The following is a 15,925-nucleotide window of genomic DNA, read 5'->3' on the forward strand; positions in this document are numbered from 1 at the left end:
CCACCTCTTATTTATCGAGTAAGACTCAATAAATCTTTCTGAACAGATTAATAACTCAATACTGAGCAAATACATGGGAACAAATAATACAACATTTCCCCTTTCTGAGCCCCTGAGGTTGGTCTGGCCCATCTTTAGGGCCTCACACACTGGTCCTGACAGCTCCCTGGGACACATCTGTCCATCATCTGTTGGACTCTCAGGAAGAACCATCAATGACAGTGCCACCTGTGGGAGTCAAGAAGAGCCCAGGCCTTGGATCACAGAGACAGGGAGGAGGAGGGTGAAGGGGTGAGGAGCCCCTCAGCCTGGACTGGGAGTCAGACTCATCATTGCCCTGTGGTGGAGACTTCTGCAGCCCTTGCTGTCAGGGCCTCTAAGGGCTGGCGTGTTCAGGTATTGAAGGAGGCTAGGGCCAGTCTTGGGGATGAACCCTGGCTTTCTTCTCTGCCCCAATGTCCAGGGCAGTGGACATTACCCAGAAGCAGTTGGGAGCTTTTCTGGAAAGTATTTTCCAGATGAATGGTGGGAAGGGGCACCTTGCGGAGCCTTGGAATTCATCTGGCAGGCAGTGGAGGAATGGGGGCCTTTAAGGGGCCTGGGACCTTTCTGGCCATGATCAGCATTGAGGAGCTTCTGGGTCCGCTTTAGCCTGGGCCATCCTGGGAAGGAACAGGTGTGTGTAAAAGGAAGAGTCCCTGAGGCCTGGGGAGGGAGCCAGGGAAAAAGATCATCACTCAGAAAGGAGCCCACAGGCTGTCGGATGGGTGCCAGCCCCACCACCCCAGCCCCTGGGAGGCTTCCACACTGAACGGGTCCTTTTTTGAATCCGGCTGAGGGCCTCCACCTCCACCTAAGGCTGGATTCATGAGAACCTGAGGGTGTGGAAGGGTTTTTTGCCACATGACATGGGTTGAGTCACCTCATGCTAACCCAGAGGGGAGATCCAAGCCTCCAGTTGCCCTGAACCAGAGACCAGGCCCAGGCACGCTTCTCAGCAAAGCTCCCACCTTTAGGACCTGGGTGGTTGCTGGCTGCAGGATCCTAGCCAGACCAGGCAGATGACACTACTGACAAGAACAGAAACCTGGGGAACAGCACCCTTCTGCTCTTGCTCTGCGCCAGATACCGGCTGAGCTCGGCTTCCCAGCACTCCCTCATTTAACTTAATTCTCATGATCCTGGGAGATTTGCCCAATTATTTACCCCTGTTTTACAGACGAGGAGCTGAGGCCCAGGGGAGTTGAAATTCTTGCCCAGAGTCACAGAGCACCAATAACCCTAGTACACAGACGCACACTCAGAGGGACTGAGACACTCTGCTCAGCGGTCTCGTTGCTCACGAGCACACTCCTTGCAAGGGGGGTCTGTGATGGCAGAATCCTTAATGGCAAATCCCTGGGAAACTGGAAATGTCCATGGCAGGTCTTTGCACAGGACCCCAATGAGGCAGACATGGAAGCTGGCACAGAAGGCAATGCAAGCTCGTTGATGGGAGAAAGGCAGCTGCAGCTGGTGTAGATCAATCCCACTTATGCGACACGAGTGTCAGAGATAAAAACTGGGGACGGGGTACAGTGGCTCACACCTGTAATCCCAGCACTCTGGGAGGCCAAGTCATGGGGATTACCTGAGTCAGAAGTTCGAGACCAGCCTGGGCAACATAGTGAGAACTCATCTCTACAAAAAATACAACAACAAAAACTTAGCCAGGCATGGGGGCACTCACCTGCAGACCCAGCTACTCTGAAAGCTGAGGTGGGAGGATTGCTTGAGCCCCTTGCTGCAGTGAGCCATGATCACACCACTGCATTCCAGCTTGGGTGACAGAGTAAGACCCTGCCTCAAAACAACAAAAACAAAACCAAAGCTAGGTGGCTTAGGGAGCAGATGGGACACCCTGCTACATGCCCACTGGAGGGTAGACACAGACAGGGCCCGGGACCACGCCACCACATGTCTGCATGCTTGCATGCACACAGACCCCCCAGCCCCCCGGCGGACCCTCCAAGCCTCTCTGCCTGGGCCTCCCTGGCTGGGATGAAGGGACTGGTGGGCTGGGCCCAGGTCCACAGCATGGAGTCCTGGCCGGTCCATGGCAGTCTGGGGGCCTTGGCTCCGCCCTCTCCAGCAGCTCCCTCCTCCTTCCTTCCTCTCTTCTTTTATCCTGCTTGCTCCCTCCTCTCTGTCACCTCTGAGAGGTCCCGAGAAGGAGTCCTCAGTGGCACCAGCCACACACATGACATGTCATGCTGTTCAGTCACACACCGCATTCCTGCCCCCAGCCCGTATCTGCAACAGGCTGCCCCGTAAAGACAGCTTCCCTCACTCCATCCCTCTTTTGCGACCACAGGGTGTACCTTAGCCTTGCAGAACCTCAGTTTCTTCATCTGTAAGATGCGGAGAATGCCACACATATCTGGAGAATAGGTGTGTCTCATGGGCTATTTGTGAAGATGCATTGTACACCCCAGTTTCATTGCCTGAAAGATGGGGAGAATAATTTCTTCCCATAAAGATGAAAGCATACAAAAGGCTTCGTGCAGAGCTTGCAGAGAACAAGGCCTCACTAAACGGAGACAGTGCTCTCATGATCACGCCAGGCCCTGCACTGCCCCACCTAAACCTCTGGGGTTCTGGTCTAACACTTCCCATTTTCCTAATGAGGAATCTGGAGCTTAGCAGGGTTAGCGATGTCCCCACGGTCACACAGCTGTAGGTGGCGGAGCTGGGGCTCCAACCCAGGGTTGTCCTATACCTGCAGGCTCAACTCCACTGGATGACCTGCTCAGCCCACGTGGAGGGTGTCTGTGGCCCTCACTGGAGGGCAGCCAGTTTTGCACTGGGTTCTTTGTCTGAGCCCACAGAACACCAGGGGAGGAGGCTCAGGCACGCCTGCCTGGCTCTGCGTTCAGCCCTCTGGACAGGGCTCTGAGCCCAAGTGGGTGGCTGGGCAGCTGTCAGCTTGCAGAGAGGGGCTGAGGGCTCTGCAGGAGCTTCTGCTGCCCCTGGCACCACTCTCCCAGGTCCTGGGGTGGGGTGCGGTGGGGGCAGGAGCAAGTGGCCTTAGGTTAATTCACTCTCCTTTTCTCGTGTGAGGACCCCTGAGGCCACAGCACCTCATGCAGTGTGGAGACCAACCCGGCCTTGCCTGGAGCCAGCTAGGCTCTGGGCAGATGGTCTCTGCTGCTCAGCTTTGGAATTCCAGGCACATCCTGAGGCTGCAGCAGAGGCTGTGGGGGATAAGCCAGGGGCTGGGCCTGCATGGCTGGGAGAGGCCAGTGCAGACACTCCCAGCACCTGCTGCGGCAGCATGAAGAGTGACCCTGCAAGGTCTTAGGAGGACAGACGCTGTGAGTCCCTAAGAGGCCTCCACCTGGCCTGCACCCCTCTCCCTGCTCTCGTGCCTTCAAGGGCTCCCTCCCCACTGTTTGCAGGATTATAGCTGAGTTCCTTGGCTGGGTGCCTGAAACTCCCTGTACATCCCAATTTCACTGCCTGAAAGATGGGGAGAATAATCCCTTCCCATGAGGACGAAGTAAGGTGGTATGTGCCTAGAACAGAGCCTGATACACAGGAGGGGCTAAACCACGCAGGTTCCTCTTCCCTGAGACTTCTGAGTTCCCTGAGACTTCTGAGTTCCCTGAGACTTCCCTGAGTTCCTCTTACCTGTGACTCCTGAGAAATCAGTTATCACAGTTTAAGCTGCCTAGTGCATGGTGCTGAATGGATTAAGTACCTTCTCACTGTGCTGCACTCCTTGCCCAGCAGGCTGGCCTGTGTCTCTCTGTTTCTCTCTCACTCTCTCTTTTTCTTTTTTTGAGACAGGGTCTCACTCTGTCTTCCAAGCTGGAGTGCAGCAGTGTGATCATAGTTCACAGCAGCTGTAAACTCCTGGGCCCAAGGGATCCTCCCACCTCAGCCTCCTGAGTAGGTTCAAGCCACCATGCCTGGTTAATATTTTATTTATTTATTTATTTTGAGACAGAGTCTCTCTGTCGCCAGGCTGGAGTGCAGTGGCGCAATCTCGGCTCACTGCAACCTCTGCCTCCTGGGTTAAAGCGATTCTCATGCCTCAGCCTCCTGAGTAGCTGGGATTACAGGTACGTGCCACCACACCCAGCTAATTTTTGTATTTTTAGTAGAAACAGGGTTTCACCATGTTGGCCAGGATGGTCTTGATCTTCTGACCTCGTGATCCGTTTGCCTTGGCCTCCCAAAGTGCTGGGATTACAGGCATGAGCCACCGCGCCCGGCCAATGCCTGGCTAATTTTTTAATTTTTTGTAGAGATAGGGTGTTGCCATATTGCCCAGGCTGGTCTCAAATTCCTGGTTTCAAGCAATCCTCCCTCCTTGGCCTCCTAAAATGCTGAGACTACATGCATGAGCCACTGCACCCAGCCACCTCTGTCTCTTGGACTTACAGGGAACAAAGGGCAGAAGTTCACTCACCTCCTGCTGGAAAAATAGACTTGTAAGCAGCAAGGGCTGGAGGCAGGGGGAAGAACAGATGACCCCCCGAGGGCCTAGAGAGGGAGGGGAAGAGGGGGGCCCTGCCTGTGTCCAGGCATCCCAGGGTATGCTATGTTGAGGCCGGGCACTGCCAAAGACGGGGAACATGAGGCTCACCTGCCAGGTGTGTTGTCGTGGTGCCCACCCCTTCCCCCTAGGGAAGGACAGCAGTCCAGTCTCACACCCGCTAGAGACTGTTGGAATTCAGCAGGGAGTGGTCAAACAGCACTATGGAGAGTGGAGCCACCTCATACCCACAGGGAGGACAGAGGCCTCCAAAGACCTCCACCTGGGGGCACACAGGGTGCAGGATGCCCATAGATGAAATCTGAGCAGACTCCCTGGAGGAGGGGGCCTCTAGGATGCCCGTGTTTGGGCAGAGAGAAGCCTGAGTCCCAGAAAGGTGGAGGATGGACAGGGAAGGTCCATGAATGTGTAACACAGGCCTGGGCAGTGGCCTGGCACCATGGGCCACATTCTTTGGGGAGGATGATGGACATGATCCTATGGGAGGGAACAACCTCACTGGGGGAGGCTGGACAACAGCCGCTGGGTCCAATGTGAGCCAGGGATCACGGAGCAAGTTAGAGGCTAACCACTCCACTTCTCCCTTCCTTCAAGCTGTGATTTTCTTAGGGCAGATTCCCAGGAATGGGATTGCTGGATTAAAGGTTGTTCATATTTTTAGGCCTTTTGATTCAAGTTGCCAAATGGCCTGCAGACAGCATCTCCAGATCCCCCGCCCTTGGTTGGTTACGAGGCAGCTAGGGAGAGCTGAGATACCATCCCACCCCCACTTCCGAAGGTCAGTTATACCTGTGGTCTGGGACGAGGCTGTCTGAGCTCTCCCTAGGATAAAAGGACTGCTGTAACATCATGGTCCATGCCATAGCCTCATGGCCCCTTCTCTGGGCTTCCCTCGCTCCCTCTGTGGGAACACAGGAGTGGGTGAGCCAGCCCTACCCTCGTGGAGTCTCATGGGTATTCCCACAGACAAACAAGCCCCACATCACCAGGACAGGGTGGTGGGCACAACGAAGGCATTTCACTCAGCCTGGGGCTGGGCAGCTTCCTGGAAGCAGCAATACCAACCCACGCAGGAGGCAGCCACCTGGGGACAGGAGGGATCAGGACAGGTGGGCCTTGGGGTGGCCTTGTCCCTGTGCCTCTCTAGGGCTGGGCCTGACCCCAGGATGAAGCATCCTCATTCCATCCCTTCTGTCTAGCCAAGGGCTGGGGCTTTGGGTTCCCCTCCCTCACATTCCAAGTCACTGAATTTCTCTGGGCCTCCGTCTCTATACTTACAGTCCAGTGGGAACCTCGTGGAGGAGTTAGAAGCGCTTCTGTCAAGTCTTCACCTTGGAGCAGTGGTTACTGCTAGCCGGGGTACCTGGGAGGGAGAGTTCTTCTGGCAGGGGAAGCATGGCTGAGCCCACTGGGCACTGGCTGGAGTCCCGGGACTCCCCCAGCCCAGGGTCAGGCTCAGACTGCAGCATTCAAGGAGCCCTGCTGCCAGAGGAAAGACACCTGAGGCCACCTTCCTTCTGGGCCTGACCCCTGCGTCTCTCTGCCCTCTGTTCCCTGAGACCCAGTGCCAGGGCAGAGTGGCCTAGCACCCTGATCCTCCCAGCCACCCGCAGTGTCACCAGACGGTGTCCCCCATCTTCAAGGCAGCATTTCCATCCCCTCTGTCCTCCAGCTGGGGCACACTCCACAGTGGCTGCTTGGACAGCCCCTGACGGTGCATCCCCAGGGCTCTTCCCCCAGCAGGGTGAGGCACCAAAACTCACCCCCAGCCCAGAGGCTGCGGGGCGTTGAGGGGTGCCTGAGAGCTACTGCTCCCATCCCCCAGCAGGCACAGCCCAATACCAGCTGCTCTCATCCCCCAGGGCCTGGTGGTTCAGACAAGTTCCCCCACACCTGATGAGACAGGTCCCTTTATGATCCCCATTTAAATGAGGCTCAGAGAAGGGAAGTACCCTGCCCAGGGGCATATAGCTGATGCCCTCTGAGGGTGAGATTGGAAACCAGTCTGACTCAAAGCCAGACTCTCAACTGTGCCGCAGAGCTCACCCCACTGGGATACTGCCATATGTGATGCTCACCACCTGGCTCGGCTGTGTCCAGAGCTTGCTTTTTTTTTTTTTTTTAATACAGAATCTTGCTCTATTGGTTGCCCAGACTGGAGTGCAGTGGTACAATCATAATTCTGTGGCCTCCACCTCCCGGGCTCAAAGGATTCTCCCGCCTCAGCCTCTAGAGCAGCTGGGGCTGTAGGTGAGTGCCACCACACCTAGCTACTTTTTTTTTGGATTTTTTTTTGTAGAGATGAAGTCTCACTGTGATGCCCGGGCTGGTCTCGAACCCCTGAGCTCAAGCAATCTTCCCACTTCAGTCTCCCAAAGTGCTGGGATTACAGGTGGTTTTCAGAGTTTTTGTTCATCAGAGGTCTCTGATCCTTACCACAGCCCTTGGGGAGGGGATGCACTTACTGCCTACAGGTGGCAGCTGAGGCCCAGAGACCGAAGGGCTGGATCACATACCGACCACTCACCGACACCGGGTGCCAGTGGAGTGACACCTATACAGAGGGAGGTGCTCAGGAGGTTCAGGGGTGGAGACTGCTGGGCTGGGGGAAGGTGGGAGGAGGGGGCTGGGCTGCAAGGGGCTTTCTGCCTATCCCAGGCCCACCACCCCAGGGCTGCACTTTCAGCAGCCCCAGTATTTTATTGACTGAGTGGCAAAAAAGCTTTCAGCATAAACAGTGCCGTGTGAGTGTGGAACAAGGTCTGCTAGGCTGGCCTTTCGAAGCCTCCCTCTATGAGGACCCTGACACCTGCCCCAGCTACAGCCCTGGCTAGCCTTGCCATCAGAGCATCATTGTACTTTCCTCAGAGTGCCTCTTCACCAGAGGACAGAGTCTGAGGGACAGAGTAGGATCCCCTCCCAGAAACCCTCAGGACAGGCAGGGTGACTGCTGGGGGCCTGCTGGTGTATTCTGCCTAGCAGGTATGATGCAAGAACTTACAGTATCTGGACTGCCAATAGCCCTCTACAGGAGTCCAGCCAGTGTGCAGATGGGGAGACTGAGGCCCAGAAAGGCCAGGGACCTGGCTGCGGGCCCACAGCCCTTCGGGAGCAGAGCTGGAGTCAGGATCCAGAGCTTCAGCCTCCTGGCCCCGCCTAGGAACACTCAGGTCAGCTGTGCTTCGCCCTCAGGCCCCAGCAACCTCCTCTGCCTAGTACAGCCCAGCTCAGGCAGGTGCTGGCCACCTTAGGGCCTGAGCCTGGGGCAGAGGCTGGAGTTGGCTATGTTGGAGCTGCGGCCCTGCCCTGGATCCAAAAGTTGCCTGAAGCCCCATCTCTCCTCCCATCACTCCCTGACGGCAGCTGCCGCAGATCATCCAGGGATCCCAGACAGGGCAACCCCCAGTGTAATCAGGCCAGACTCCCACTTCTCTCCCAGACATCTTGTGGGTAGCCTCGACCTCGCTGTTCCTTGGATGGACACAGTTCAGCGGCTACCTTGAAACTGAAGGAGGTTGAAACTGGGCTCAGAGCTGAGGCTTTCCCCTTCTGCTGGGGGCTCGGCACCTAACCCCCTCACTGGGTCTTGGGCTTGACTAGGCTCGAGGAGGCTTTAGGCACCAAGGACTCTGAGGCTGGGGTGTCAGCAAGACTGGCAGCTGGGACAGAAGGGGCCCTCGGCCAGGTCTGGATGAGAGAGCACCCGCTTCTACCCCCCACTGCCTGATGTTGGCCCAGGCTGAGCCCAGCACCCTCAAACCAGGGGAGCAGCCTCACCCCTACCATGTGCTCCTGGCAGCCTCTGCCAAGGAGCCCAGAGAGAGGCTGACAGAGCAGGCACGCTCTGGGGAGGCTGGGCTGGGCATTTCCTGCCAGCAAGTGCCAGGGCTTGAATCCCCTGAAGGGGTGAGTCTTTAGCTTTAGTCAGAGGAAGTGAGGCAGGGCAAATGGGCAATGTGTGTGTAGTGCTGCCGACCTGGCAGTGACCATGCCTGCGGGGATGGGCAGCCGTAGGGACTGCAGAGCAGGCCTGGCCCTGCAGGTCTCCGGCATCCATGCAGCCATGTCTGCCCTCAGTGGCTGTGTACTGCCCAGTACCCAGGGCGGTCACCCTGAGACCAGGCCCCTGTGGTGACCAGCCTGACCCCAGCTGCATCCTGACCCAGTTGCTGAGTCTCTGTTCTGCCCCTCACCTGCCGTGTGGTTTCGAAGGTCACTTGACCTCTCTGAGCCTCAGGATTCTCATCTGGAATGTGGGGAAGACTGTGGAACCCAGATGCCCCTGGCTTCCCCCTCCCCAACATCAGGAGTCCACTCCTGAGTTAGAAAGAGCCCACAAGGGTAGAGTCTGCTGCGTTGACAGGGGGGCCCTGCTTCGTTGAGCAGAAGGGGCATCTGGGCCCAGGCAGCAGGGCCTTCTCAACACAGGCTGCCCGGATGGCTTGTGCTGTGCAGATGGCCCAGGGTGAGCCCCCAGACCCATCAGCCTTGAGAGTCATCAGCATTCCCACAGGGCTCAGCAAATTGAGCTTCCCTACTCACCCCTGGGTGATGAGTTATCAATACTATTGCCATCTGCAGGCCCAAGGCTGTGAGCACCCTCCAGGAGGCCACCAGCCTGTCCCACAGCCCCTATTTCCGAGGATGTGGCTTGGGTCCTCAATGGCTGGATTCTCAGGCATTTTTCCTGACCCAGCTCTGACCATGCAGGGTGAGAGGTGCAGTTTCTGTCTTGGTCCCCAGACTAGGGTCTCTTCATCAAGAGGAAGACAAGGCCTCCCACGCCTCTCCCTGCTAGGAAGCCTCCAGCAAACCTTGGCCACATGGAGAAGGGAGAAAATGTGGGGCTCAAGGTCCCAAACCCCTAGGCCCTAGCAAAGGCAGGAGGCAGGGCTGGGCATGGGGAAGAGAGTCTACCCTGGGTAGAGCCCTGTCCCCCTGGGCCTCTGTACAGCCTAGTATCCATTGGAGGGCTCAGGCTAGCCCAAGAGTGAGCAAAGATGTCCTTGGGCTAGCTCACATCATGGAAAGTCACTGGGAACAAAAGGCTGGTCACGGGCCTGGCAAGGACTCAGACCACAAAGCCTCTTCTATTTCCTGTCCCCCATGGGCCAGGGACCCCTCCCCAAGGAGGCATTGCCCCATCCCACTTCAATGCTCCCTCTTGGGGACCAGGACTGGCTGGGGACAGAGACTACAAGTAGAAAGGCTTACACCTTAGAGTCACAGACTTGAGCGGAGCCTGGGGGCCCACCTCTCCCAGCCCCCTTTCCACAGATGGGGACACCAAGGCTCGGGGAAGGGAAAGAGCAGAGCAGAGCCAGGTGTCTTCATAGAAGGCCAGCGGTCAGCCCAAAAGGCAAAGGTGTGGGAACTGAGGAGGGTCCTGGGACGGATGTGGCTGGGCCAGATGGGAGACCGTCCCGGGCTCTGGCCAGCCTGGGCAGTCAGCCTCCCTTCCCGGGCCCGGCTGGGTGGGGGCAGCAGGGCTCAGGCGGGCGGGCTGTTGATCCAGCCCGACAATGATGAAACGGCCCCTTTGTCCTGCGGCGCCAAAGTTGCTGTGACTGGAGGAGGCGTGACGTGAAAGGGTCATTGTTCCCACTTGGGCAACCACTCAGGGAGCTGGAGGACCGGCCCAGAGCAGGCTTCATGCCAGCACTGCAGCCCTGCCTGCTGCCTGTGGCCGGTCGGGGTATCCTGGGCTCCCTGCTCCTACTGTGGCCAGTTCCTCCCTAGGGCCAGGGCCAGCTTGGGCACAGGTATCCCTCCCCACCACTGTGTCCCCCTCCCTTTCCCTCCTTCCTCCTGTCTGGAATAGACCAGAAATGGGGGACTCCACATACATGTGAACGCTGCCAGGTCGGACGCCTGCAGGCACCAAGGAGAGCTGGCGGGTGGGGGGTAAAGAAGGTGCTTTATCCTGGGACAAGGAAACATGCCAGTGACATTCACATCCTGAGGCTGTGACCTCAGGAACATCTCCTTCCCACTCCCATCCCCCAACCCTGGCACCTTGTGGATGGAGGGAGAGAGGGCCAGAGAAGGGAATTGGGCAGCCCCGGGCACCTTGTGGATGAAGGGAGAGAGGGCCAGAGAAGGGAAGTTGGCGGCCCCGGGCACCTTGTGGATGGAGGGAGAGAGGGCCAGAGAAGGGAAGTGGGTGGGCCCGGGCACCTTGTGGATGGAGGGAGAGAGGGCCAGAGAAGGGAAGTTGGCGGCCCCGGGCACCTTGTGGATGGAGGGAGAGAGGGCCAGAGAAGGGAAGTGGGTGGCCCCGGGCCATTCAGCACAAGCTCGTGGGCTGATGCCCAGGCTGGACTTCACTCCCCACCAGCCCCCAGACATGATGGACCTCCATTCTCTCTGGAAACCTGAGGCCCCTTCTCCATGCCCCCCATTCCTCCCTTGTCCCTTCAATCCACTCTCCCCTGAGCAGCTGTCCCCCGTGAGATCTTTCTAAAACCAAAACTTTATTGGATTCCACCCTAGCTTCAAACCTGCCATGCCACGTCCAGAGAAATCCCAAGCTCTTGTGTGGCATTCAAGGCCCTCCCTGCATAGCAGCAGCCAGGGCTGGGAGCCCCTGTCTGGATCCTCCCTCAGCCCCTGTGCAGGAACACAGATCACAGCAAAGACTATTTCATCTTCCCAGATCCAGCCTCCACCCTTTTGCTCTCACAGGTCCCGCCTCTTGAGTACACATTTTCCCTCCTCCGGGTCCCACTGCCTCTGGCCTCTGGGGCTCAGGGCCGGGGTGGTCAGGAGTGGCTGGTCTGGGCTGAAGTGAGAGTCTCCTTCTCCCCGCCCTAGGTGGCCCACTGGCTTCAGTGCACAGAACTACTCTCCTATTGGGCTCTCCACTGCCCCCAGCAGCTGGCATCAGGCTCAGCCTGACCCAGGCTAATTAAACCCTCCCCCAGCTCAGAGGAGGCTCTGGCTCTAGCTCTAGACTTCTTTCCCTGGAGGGACAGAGCTAATTAACCGAAAGGGTTTAATTAATCAATTAGCGTGGCCTCCAGACCCCTCCACTTAGCTGTGGCCATGGCAGATATTTATAAATAGGAGCTGCCAGACCCTTCTCTGGCTGGAACCTGACAGAGGGGAGGGCGGGCGATCATGGTGGGCACAGGAGCAGTGAACACGGCTGCAGAGGCAGGACGTCCTGTCAGAGCTGCAGAAGCGCCAGCCCCAGCTCCTGAGCACCACCAAAGGCCTGGGCAGATGCAGTCAGTGATGCTGGGACATGTGAGGGGACACAGTGAGACAGATACTCAGGGGCCCCATGCAACACCTCTTTGTGCACAAGTCACACAGGTCTGATACCCAGAGCTAAGTAAGTTCCCAGAGGTGTCCCAGACATATGGCCAGGGGTGCTGATGATGTCCAGCTGGACACAGCACCCTGGCCACCAAGACCTCCAGGGATGGGCCTGCACAGAGGGCCATGGGAGCCAGAGGAGGCACCAGAACCCCAGCTGGGGGACAAGGTGAGGGAAGGCTTCCTGGAGGAGGAGACATGTGCACTAAACTCAGGGAAAGAGCAGACAGGCCAGGCGTGGTGGTTCACACCTGTAATCCCAGGTGGGCAGATCTCTTGAGGTCAGGAGTTCTAGACCAACTTGACCAACATGGCAAAACCCCATCTCTACAAAAAATACAAAAATTAGCTGGGCGTGGGGGCTCATGCCTGTAATCCCAGCTACTCAGGAGGCTGAGGCAGGAGAATCACTTGAACCCGGGAGGCGGAGGTTGCAGTGAGCCGAGATCGTGCCACTGCACTCCAACCTGGGTGTCAGAATGAGACTATGTCAAGAAAGAACGAAAGAACGGAAGAAAGGGAAGGAAGGTAGGAAGGAAGGAAGGAAGGAAGGAAGGAAGGAAGGAAGGCAGGCAGGCAGGCAGGCAGGCAGGCAGGCAGGCAGGCAGGCAGGCGCAGTGGCTCACACCTGTAATCCCAGCACTTTGGGAGGCCAGGGCGGGTGGATCACAAGGTCAGGAGATCGAGACCATCCTGGCTAACATGGTGAAACCCCATCTCTACTAAAAATCCAAAAAAAAAAAAAAAAAAAAATTAGCCAGGCATGGTGGCAGGCGCCTGTAGTCCCAGCTAATCGGGAGGCTGAGGCAGGAGAATGGTGTGAACCTGGGAGGCGGAGCTTGCAGTGAGCCGAGATCGCACCATTCACTCCAGCCTGGGTGACAGAGCGAGACTCTGGAAAAAAAAAAAAAAAAGAAAGAAAGAGAGAGAAGGAAGGAAGGAGAGAGAGAGAGAGAAGGAGAGAGAGAAAGAAAGAAAGAAAGAAAGAAAGAAAGAAAGAAAGAAAGAAAGAAGAAAGAAAGAAAAGAAAAGAAGCCAGACACAGTGGCTCATGCCTGTAATCCCAGCACTCTGGGAGGCCGAAGCAGGCGGATCATCTGAGGTCAGGAGTTCAAGACCAGCTTGGCCAACATGGTGAAACCCCATCTCTACTAAAAATACAAAAATTAGCGGGGTGGGTGGTGGGCACCTGTAATTCCAGCTACTCAGGAGGCTGAGGCAGGAGAATTGCTTGAACCTGGGAGGTGGAGGTTGCAGTGAGCCGAGATCACACCATTGCACTCCAGCCTGGGCAACAAGAGCAAAATTCTGTCAAAAAAAGAAGACAGAAAGAAGAGAAAGAGACAGAGAGAGAAAGAGGGAAGGAAGGGAGGAAGGGAGGGAGGAAGGGAGGGAGGGAGGAAAGAAAAGAAAAGAAAGAAAGAGAAGAGAAAAGAAAAGAAAAGAGGGAGCCAATTGAAGGGGGTGGTGGCAGGTGGAGAATATTCCAGGGGGAGGAAATAGCATGCACAAAGGCTGGAAGCAGGAACAGCAAGAGGTTCATCTCCACTAGAAGATGTCCCCTTCTGGGAGATGCCCCCAGACTACCTTACCTGTTGGAACTGGGTGTCCCTGACTCTCTGCCCCTCCAGCCTGTGCACTCCAGGAGGACAGCCCTGACTGGACACTCCCTCCCAAGCCTCCCCAGCTGTTGCCAGCCCTTCTCTTCCATTTCCCCTGCCCCACCCAGGTAACCTACAGGTGCATCGCAGTCCCTTCAGAAAGGGAGCTCCGGGCTCCTTCCCACAACATGCTGCTTTCCTCGGGCTGGCATGGGTGGGAGCCCAGCTGGTGTCAGGGATGGGAGGGGGTCAAAACCCAAAGGTCTCCTGACCTCTCAGGCCTGGGGTAGTTGAGAGCAGGGACTCTCAAGGCAGCCAGACCTGTGCCCAGACCCCAGTGGGGCCCCTTCCTGACACATGGCTTTGCAGTTCTCTGTCTTGGCTTCCTCATCTGTCCATGTGGGATAATCCAGCACCCCCTCCGAGAGCTGCTGGGGAGATTAAGTGAGTTTATCATGTAAAGCCTGCAGGACACCTGGCCCAGCACAAGGGCCATGGCTGTGTGTTATTATTATGGCTCTTACTGCAATTTGAACTGCCAGGTGACCGACTACATCGGAACAGATCCCAGGCAGGGCCAGGCATGAGGGGCAGCCATGGCAGGACCTCACGCCGAGGAATGATTCAGCCCCCAGAGCTGTCCTGGGCCCCTGCCGTGTTCCTGGCACTGCCAACACGTGGCTTCTCTAAATCAGCAACAGTAATAGCTGAACCTAAAAGACAAACAACTCTGCCTTCCTTTCAGAAGCCAGTCTGGAAAAATGGAAGCAGAGGTGTTTGTCCCAGAAATGCCACTTCTGGGCATGAGGCCCAGGGAAAGAATCTGAGATGCAGAAGAACCACACCCAGACTCCCTGCCCAGAGGTGCTGGTGAGACCACCTGAGTCCCAGCAACCGGAGAGGGACAGTGGTATCCAGCCTGCCTCTCTCCCAGCGGCCAGGGAATAGGGCTGCAGGGGCCTGGTGCCAGGGGTCTGGGGAGAAGTGTGAGCTGGGCCTTTGCTCCTGAAGTTCCTCCACCGGGAGCCTCATCCCAAGCCCCCATGCTAGGTTCTGTGGGGTGAGGAGAGAACTAGGTTTGGGGCATGTGAATTGGGGGACCAGAGGCAGGCTCAAAGGGGTGTGGTGCTGAATCTGAGGGCCAGATACCTCAGGGTCATTATTCTATCTCTCATCAGTGGAAACAGGGAACTGGAGAACTGAACGGGGGAGGAGGCTTGTCCGAGATCACACAGCAAATTGACAATAGTTGGGCCGGAGAGGTGCCCCTCAGCAGGGGTGGGGATGCCACAGCTAAATGAACTCACCTGGGCTCCTGTTCCAGAGGTCTAGGTGAGCAACAGGCCCTTCATCCTGCTCTCTCCTCTTGAATTGGCAATTCTTATCCCCACTGTACAGATGAGGAAACGGAGGCTCTGAGATGGGCCGTCAGGGCTGTGCTGTCCTGGGGGACTTCCGGGATGCTTAAGGATCTTGGGGCCCCTTGGCTCTCCCTGGGTGCCTAGCATGTGGTGGCACAATGAGGGTGAGGCAAGCTTCCCTCAGGGGAGGTGAGTGGGGGCTCGGGGTCCCGTGGGCCCACGCATGCCCGGGCTAAGCTTAATCCTTCTGCGAGGCACAGCGGCTGGCTTTCAGGCTGTGGATGTGGCATCAGACAAGCTGGGACCCTCTGTTCACACCATGGGTCTTGATTCCCATGGGGCCCAAGTCCTGCTGGTCTGCAGATGTGTCCTTCCCACACCCTCTCCTGCACTCCTGACCCACCCTCAACTACTGTCCTGGCCTCCTCCCTGTCCCCTGGCCTGCGCGCTTGCCTTTCAGGCCGCTCTCACTCACCAACTAGATCTTCATTGTGACAGCCAGACCCCATCAGCCCTGTGCCTGATGCCCTCTAGGGGCTCCCCTGTCCCCTAAAGAGGCTCCTCCCTGGCCCATGACGCCCTGTGGAAAGGCACTGCAGCTTCTCCTCTGCCTGCAGCCCTGAGGCCAGAGGAGGAGTTGAAGGCATGGAGGGAGGCGTGTGGAGACCCCACACATGCACGGAAGCTACACGGCAGACAATGGCCCCTGGAGGTGTGCAATAGGACAGCCCTGGGAAGGGGGCTGGCTGCCTGGGCAAAGAGAGGTTCTAGCAAGGGGCCGGAGTCTGTGTCACGGTCACCTGTGGGGGCTCATCTGACCCAGCCAGAGACAATGGGGCCAAGGCCTCTAAGAGTTGCTAATGATAGTCTTTAATGACCATGCCTGGAAAGGGATGACTTCACCCAGGACACACCCTGATGAGAGGAGGCTACAGTCACAGGCAGGCGGCTCCTCCATTGCTATGAGACCTGCATGGGCTTGTCTAGTCAGAGGATGGCAAAGCTGTGTGTGTGTGTGTGTGTGTGTGTGTGTGTGTGTGTGTGTGTGTGTGTGTGTGTCTGGTCCCTCACAGAGCCAGGGCCTAGTGAAAAGCCTCAGGGCA

Source organism: Pan troglodytes, chromosome 2 (assembly GCF_028858775.2).
Source record: "Pan troglodytes isolate AG18354 chromosome 2, NHGRI_mPanTro3-v2.0_pri, whole genome shotgun sequence".
Lineage (NCBI taxonomy): Eukaryota > Metazoa > Chordata > Mammalia > Primates > Hominidae > Pan > Pan troglodytes.